Below are 8,313 nucleotides of genomic sequence, written 5' to 3'. Positions count from 1 at the left end.
TTCGCTAAGAAGTTTCCTTCCATAATATCTCTTCTTACTTCCGGATTATATCTCTACCGTTTCCGTGGGGAATATTTATGAATACAGTACATGATGCTTGGTTGCTGATTTCAAGCAGAAACATACCTGATGTTAAGTAAATAGCAATGTCGTCCAAGCTCAATTTGACCTTTGACGCTGAGTATACTTCATCCAGTGCTCAAGAAGACCGAAGCCTTCGACATCAGCGAATACAAAACTCATTCACCTGCAACCATCCCTATTCCTTGTAATTGTTGAAACGGAAACAGATATCCATGCTCGCTCTAACGCACACTTATTCAACACCTGCTTTTACGTCTGTCTCAACTGAACTGCCACTACAAGCTTATCTTTGCATTAGTTCTGAGAACCCACAACTGTGGCAATTCCCTCCCGAGAGCCCTTTTATACAACAGAGAGTGTGTCATCGTGTTCCAGCAGATAGGGTATTTGGCTTATCTTCCCTATGCATATTGACACACACGAGTTAAAGATCTACCAAAGTCTCTCTGTGAACATATTTGTCTTGAAGTTCAGAGCTCCACAACCTCGTCCTTGTCCTCTCAATCTTGTTGTGCCCGACCAGATATCTGAAGGTGAGCCCCTTTTTGGACAGTCATGTGAAAGTCCCAAACATTGCAAATAATTCAAAAACTGTTTGCAACTTTTCTCATCTATTTCTATTCATATGCTACTTACATCTCGACATTTAGATCATGCATTTTAAAACCGCAAGGTATATGCTATTAAATATTACCCGTGATGCTTTTTCGGTGAATGGTCCTGTGTTATACTAAATAACTACAAATTAGTGTGTACTGTCATCCATCTAACTGCTCCACCCGTCCCTGCACTTTCCTTTTCAGCGCGAGACTAATAGAGCATCAACCGGCAATTGTATCTCTGACGACCTATCCTAATAGTCCTACTTCTGCCCTGTGCTGGTGTCCTTTAATTCCTTGCAAGGAACCTTCAACTCCTTGCAATAATTCTGAAAAATACTGGCGAATACATGAAAAATAATGTGCAACAAATTTATTTCGAAAGCGGCAAAGGTACTAAAAATAAATAAGGCACAGACTGAAGCTGCAATGGACAATCGCATGTCCATAGTTAATAGATTTTCAAGGAGATGCAACTTGTAGTTATGCAAGTATCGGTGGGTCATCTGCCATTGAAATCAATCCAATGTTACTGTATCGGTCCTTATGAATTCCAGATGAACCCTAATATGCTTCTTGAGATGTGATATCTTTCATCTCGTATCTTGAGTGGTGATATATGTCAATATCTTATTATCTTGGCTCGGCTGCAGGTACTGAGTTTTGAGGATTATATGGTCTTACTTGGTGAGGTCCATTGCATTCACTTTAGCACTCCTTTCCTCAATTATTAACCCCTCAGCTCACCGTATAGAGAAATGCAACTGACTGATGGCTATAATATTGCCAGCATAGTAAACAATGTGATCTTACGAAGGAAAATGAATGAATGAATGAATGGGCTATGTTCCAGCAAATATTGTTAAGTGTCAGGTGCTGAGTTTAGAGGGTAAGCGAAAAGCATATTTAAAACAACAGTGTGTTAGCATCGTGGATATTCGAAAGAGAAGAAGGAAATTCACGCATGCAGATTACGGAAATGTCACAGACTAAAGCAGTCACCAATATCGACGTTTAAGTTTGCATTTAGAAGAATAAAACGCTCAAGTGGAAGTCAAGCAGCAACTACATAAAGCAAAGCTCGCCAGAAGAAAGGAATATCACAGTATTTATTGAATTATCTCTTCCCTTTACTCTATGGCGATGGGATACAGAGGCAACTGCTCGGAATATGTTAGGAGTGGGGAGATCAATATTGTAAAAGCCTGTTGGAACAGTGCTCTTGTTCATTTGATGTCACTTTCATGAATTTAGCTGTAATTATGATGAATAGAGCTCTACATCATCAATTGAATATAATCGACTTCCTATATGTGGGAGATGAATTCCACTTCCTCAACACCTAATGAGTTCCAACTCCAATTCTAGGCACTAGGCATTTACCAGAAGTTAAACTAGAGAAAGGGATTTCACCGTCTGGGATTGTACTATCCGAAATCTGGATCGAGTGGATACGTGGTCAGTAATTATAAAAAAAAACACATCAGGTAAAATTGACAAGGACCGCACAGAACTATTTTCTTTAGTTAGGATATGATCTAACCAAATGGGTCATGCACGCTGCGAATTAAGTTTGGAGTCCAGTACCTATTAAATGCCATTGAACGAATTTTAAATTGAAACCTGAAGTTCAGAACGGTCTGATAAACAAGTGCTTCAAGGGAAGTGGGTCATCAGTGTATGTTGCTTTCCTAAGAAAACATATATTTCGATTTCAGATGTCGGTGAAATTCCGGTAGACCTGGATGACTATTCAGGTGGTGAAAAAGAATTCGCAAACTTAGATGAAGATGTTTGTTCTCCTTCAACGCTTCTCGTTTTTGTGATTCTCTTTATGATGAGTATGATTTACAGCGCATGTACAACGACTATTAAGGTAATAACAACTTTCAATGGTCCAGTAGCCGAAACAAACACATTAGAATGTTTGACGTATATTTCACATTTTATCGCGGTGCAAGTTGTGAATTAATTCTTCTAACATAAGCAATTCAGGTTTTCCCTAATGTATGGTTGGGTTTCGGAGAAGTTTCCCTAGTGTTTACATTCCATACCTAATAACGCGAATGAATGTGATGTCACTGCATAAAATAACTAAAATACCATGCAGGAAGACGTCAGCGGGATTTGCAGGGAAAATGCGACAAACGAGAGGGAAGAAGCTGAGAGAATGATACTTTTTAATTAATTATTTGAATACGTATGCATTAGATTCTTTGATTCACACGTGTGTGTGTGTGCGCACGCGCGCGCGAGCGTGTATGGACACATGCTCACACATGTGCATCTATCATTGTCAGTTTAAGTGAGTGTGTGTGTGTGTGCGTGTGAGAGAGAGAGAGAGAGAGAGAGAGAGAGAGAGAGAGAGAGAGAGAGAGAGAGAGAGAGAGAGAGAGAGAGAGAGAGAGAGAGAGAGAGAGAGAGAGAGAGAGACGGAGAGAATTAAGAGCTGGGACGGAGACTAGAACTGGTAAATAAAACGATCATTTATGCTTAAACTTCTTCGTGGTGAAGAACCGAGGAGCAATGGATGGGGAAGAGGTGGGACACTTCTCAGTTGGGAAGCTGATGGGAAAACAAAGTAATTTTCCAGCAGGTTATCAGCGTGTCCAAATACAGGAGGAATATTGTAATTAGAAAGTTGCATGGTGGGACTACTAAATTCGTATTTAACAAATAAAGTTGAGCTATGCTAATCAACATAGGTGACGTTGACAGGATTGACAACTGAACAACGAATGGAAAGTGGTAATCCAATTTTATAATGAAATCACTATAGAATTCTGTTCATCTTCAGAGCAAAGCACACGAGTGTGTGGTGAAAACTGCCCAGCGGATTATCGTCACCCAATTGCCCACCATTGAGAGCATCTACCACAAGCGCTGCCTGGGCAGGGCGAAAAGCATTATCAACGATGCGTCTCACTTTAACCATGGAAGTTTTACTCTCCTCCCAACCGGTAGGCGCTACAGGAGCCACCGCTCCCGCACCGGCAGGCACAGGAAGAACTCCATCCCTGAGGCTGTGACGCTGCTGAAACTCACATCACAGCGCTAAGCAGTATTGCACCCATATTGTACTGTCGTAGTACTTTTATATTTGTGTGCTGTAGCACATAATTTTTATTCGCAGTTATTTTCTAAATAAAACTACCGTTTACATTTCTGGTTAGATGCTAACTGCACTTCATTTGGCTTTGTATCTGTACTCGGCACAATGATAATAAAGTTGAATATAATCTAACAACACCTACTCCACAAACAAAGAACAGAGTGATCGTAAAATTGGATGTGAGGATGTTGTATAGAGACAGATCACAAGTGATTGATTCCTCTCGGTTTTTCATACATCTTTAAATAATTCTTGATTCGGATGAATGAGCAACCTATGTAGTTTACACGACTAATACAAATTAAACAATTATCTTTGAATCATTCACCCGCAGCAGGAATAGCTTCCTGGGCGAAAGTATTCCATGCGAACCTCAGTGCCAGTGGCTAAGGAATATTTTAATTTTATTCTTATCTTATTGGAGTATCTTAATCTGGAAGAAATGTGTCATATTTTCTTAACCTTCAAAACTGCGATGAATTAAAATAGAAAACTTTGAAACGCTGGAAATACTCAGCAGGTTAGGCTATATCTGTGGGAAGCGAAATACGGTGATCAATTGAGGTAGAAACCCCTTCTTCAGAACTCGAGAGGAGGTAAAGAGACTTGTAAAGCATAGTGAGTAATTAGTGTTCCTAATAGAATAAAAGCGTGATGACCACGATGACAAGATATAACCAGGATTGTCTGATGTAAGAGTGAATGAGGTCCGTTCGAGAATTAGAACGCAAGGAGAGGTACACAGAGATAGGAACGGGCCACAAGAAACTGCAGATGAGGGAATCTGGCACAGAAACAAACCACTGGAGGAATTCGCTGGGATATGCAAGATTGTGAGGGGAGAGTTTCGGATATCAAGCCAGTATATCAGAACTGAGTGTGGAGGAGGGAAGCAGCCTCTTTGAAGAAGAGAGCGGGAAGTTGACCCAAAACGCTGGAGGTGAAAATTTTACCTAGACGGGTTGATGGACATGGACAGCTTGAGATAAATGTGGGAAATGGAGAGAAGGTGTTTTAATTTGACAGGTGGAGGCATACAAAGGTAAAGTAACGAATCATACAGATGTAGCCAGATGGGAAGGATTGGATGAAAATGGAGACAGAGGATGGAGGGTGACAAGCGGGGATAGAAGGTCCATACTTGCTGGAATCTGACAAATAAGGGATACGATTAAGCGGGAAATTAATGTAAGAGCTCTGCAGTGCTCAGCAGGTTTACCATCACAGCATAGTTTTCTGGGAGTGTCCTCTAATCAATGCAATGTAAGTGGAGAAAGTGGCAAGCTGGGGCAATACTACCAACCAAGTACTGATTTAGACAGAAAAGTCGTTACGCAAATGTATCGAACTCATTATTCCGGGGATTATAAAGCGTTGTGTTTTATGTCCGTCGTGGGAAAACTATTACAGCTAATTCTTCGAGACAGAGTTTGCGAGCATTTGGCGAAGCCAAATCTGATTAAGGGTTATGATCATTCCTTTGTGAGGTTGAGGTCGTGCCTCACGAGAGTTATTAACATTTCAGACAAAGTGAAAACAAGAAACAATAAAGATTGAGCAGTGGATACAGTAAATATACATTTTAGGAAGGCATTTGTCAAGGTTATCCATGTAGGTTAATTACGAAAGTCAGGAGACTGGCGATCCTGGGACATTTGCTGAATAAGCCAGAGTTAGTTCGCTCAGAGAAAAAGTACTGTGGTCGTAAGTAAGTGGAGGGTATTTCGACTGGAGGGCTGTGAGTAGTGATATTCTGCAAGGGACTGTTACGACATCACCGTAGTTTGGAATTGTTACAGATGACTTAGGTGAAGAAGTGGGAGGGTGCTTTAGTCAGCTGGCAGATGACATGAAGATTGGTGGTGTTGTATATATTGCAGATAGTTGTCGTAAGTTACAATTGGATATTAAGCTGAGAAGTGGCAGATGGAATTCAATATAGAAAACTGTGAGGACGTTCTCTTCAGAAGGTCGAATTTCAAGACAGAAAACTGGGTTAATGGTAGGATTCTTTGTAGCTTGAAGGAACAGAGGGGACTTGGTGTCCACGTTGTTAAGTTCCTGCATATCTCTATAAATTGGTTAAGAAAGTGTATGTTGTGTTGGCCTGTATTAGTCGGAGGATTGAGCTCAAGTGCCGCGAGGTAATCTTGCGGAGTAATAAAACTCTGAGATTATTATCAGTGTAATAAAACTCTGGTTTACCAGATTGTGTTGTGTTCATTTCTGATTGCCTCGCTATAGTAATAAAGTGTTTGCTTTAGAGTGTCCAGTAAAGATTTACCACGATTTGGCGAGATTGGAGATCATATCGTCGGATAAAAGGCCCAGCGTGTTTGGACTTTTTTTCTTTGGAATGGGGGAAGAATGGTGACTTAATAGAACTATCACACACAAAATGATGGAAGAACATATCAGGCAGCATCTATGCAAAGGAGTAAAGAACCGATATTTTGGGCCGAGACCCTTCATCAAAATTGTAAAGGAAGGAAAAAGAACCCAGAATAAGGTTAGTGGAGGGGAAGATTTACAAGCTAGAAGGTGATAGGTAAAGTTAGGTTGTGAGGAAGGTCGGTAGCTGCAGGAAGGAATATGAAGTGAGAATCGGGGAAGTAATAGGCGGAAAGGGTAAAGGACATAAGAAAAAATGAATTGGATTGGAGAGGAGAGTGGATCATGGGAAAAAGGCAGGAAGAGGACGTCAGAAAAATACTAGGTCAGAGGAATCGATGTTCATGCTGCCAATTTGAAGGATATCTCGACGAAATATGAGGTGTTTCTCCTCCAACCTGAGAGCGCCGTCATTTTGACTGTAAAAGAGGCCATTAACGAACGGCGGAATGTGAATAGGGATCAGAAGTAAAATCGTTGGCTACCATTTTCTGGTTGTTTTCTGTGGATTGGGGGTTGGTGCTCGTCAAAGTGATCCCCCAATTTATGTTGTAAAGGCGGCTACAGCGGGAGCACGGTATACAATGAATGACTCGAACAGTCTCACAGGTGAACTGCTGCCTCATCTAGAGGACTGTTTAGGGCCCTGAATGGTCGTGTAGAGGGAAGCTTCGGGCCGAAACCCTTTAGTGGTCAGGAGAAAAGAGATGACGAGTAGAATTAAAAGGTGAGGGAGGGGAAAGTGAAACGCAAGATGATAACTGAACCCGGGAGGGAGGCAGAGGAAATGCCAGAATGAAGATCAGTGGGGAGTAACGAGTGGACAAAGGAATCACGGACATCTGTATAGAGTAAAAAAATGTTAAGAGACATTGACGAAGTGCAAAGCCAAAAGCCCTTTTTCAAGTAGCATTGGTTAACAGGAGAAGATATATTTTTAAGATGACTGGAGGAAGGAATATGGAGAATATAAGAGGTACTCAGCAAGCTAGGCAGCATCCATAGAAAAAAGTACAGTTGATATTTAGGGCCGAGACCATTTGGACTCTTTTCTTCAGACCTGATGAAAGGTCGCGGCTCGGAACGTTGACTGTGTTTTTTCTTCCCCATAGATGAGGGCTTGCCTGTTGTGTTGCTTTGGTTTCCAGCAGCTGCGGATTCTCTCTTGTTTCTGATTGGAGAATCTCAAACTTAAGTTTCTTACCAAGAGAATGGTCAGTCTGCGCAACACGCTGCCGTAGTGTGGTGGTAGATGCAGGTACATTCGGGACATTTATGAAACTTTAAGATAGACGGACGTAAGAAAAGTGCACCGCTATGCTGGAGGGCAGCGGTCTATTGATTTTAGAGTAGGTTTAAAAGTCGATAGAGTAATGTGAGCCAAACGACCTGCATTGTGCAGTACTTTTCTATTCTCTGTTTTCTATATTTAGAAGAAAGGTGGCGAACCTATACTCAAGGTACCGACACATTTTAATCCTCTCAGTATATTGCTCCCCGTCATCTCTGTAGGAGAAAAGTTGTGCGTAGGTCACTGCGGCTTTGTCCGACATTGCAGTATTGACCCCAGGATAAGCATTGCTGTTTGCCTGTGAATTTCTTTGAAAGGAGAGGAGACTATCAATACCGCCATGTTTTAATCTAGCTTGCAGCCCGATCATGGCTGTCACTTAGCAAAAAGGATGTTGTTGATCCACTTTGGAAAAGTCGGACACTATGGCCAGCTCTTTGAACGGGCGTTTCTAATACACACATTTACCTGGCGGCTGAAACCAGCCTCACATGGAACAACATATCCTTCAATATCTCTTACCGTAACTTGATGAAAGGTATTATCATGAGATCTCAGATGAAACCGGGGTACTTTAGGAACGTCTTTTCGAGGAAAAGATGGTACAGCCTTTGATTCACCACCTCCATCAACCGGCTTTCCTGAACTAAGAACTACGTTATTACCTACTACAATATTGCTGCTTCATGCGTTGACAAAGAGCTCATAAAGTTTATAGCTTTCCGAATCATTTTGCTCTCGTCTTCTCGAGGACTAATTATGACCTTTCCCTTTGGTTTCGGAATCACTTCGCCTCTATTTCAAGACTTAAGTAAATCGGATCCTTAGCTTCAAAT

The sequence above is a fragment of the Hypanus sabinus genome, chromosome 26 (genome assembly GCF_030144855.1).
Source record: "Hypanus sabinus isolate sHypSab1 chromosome 26, sHypSab1.hap1, whole genome shotgun sequence".
Classification (NCBI taxonomy): domain Eukaryota; kingdom Metazoa; phylum Chordata; class Chondrichthyes; order Myliobatiformes; family Dasyatidae; genus Hypanus; species Hypanus sabinus.
Note: the sequence above shows the minus strand (reverse complement) of the source record.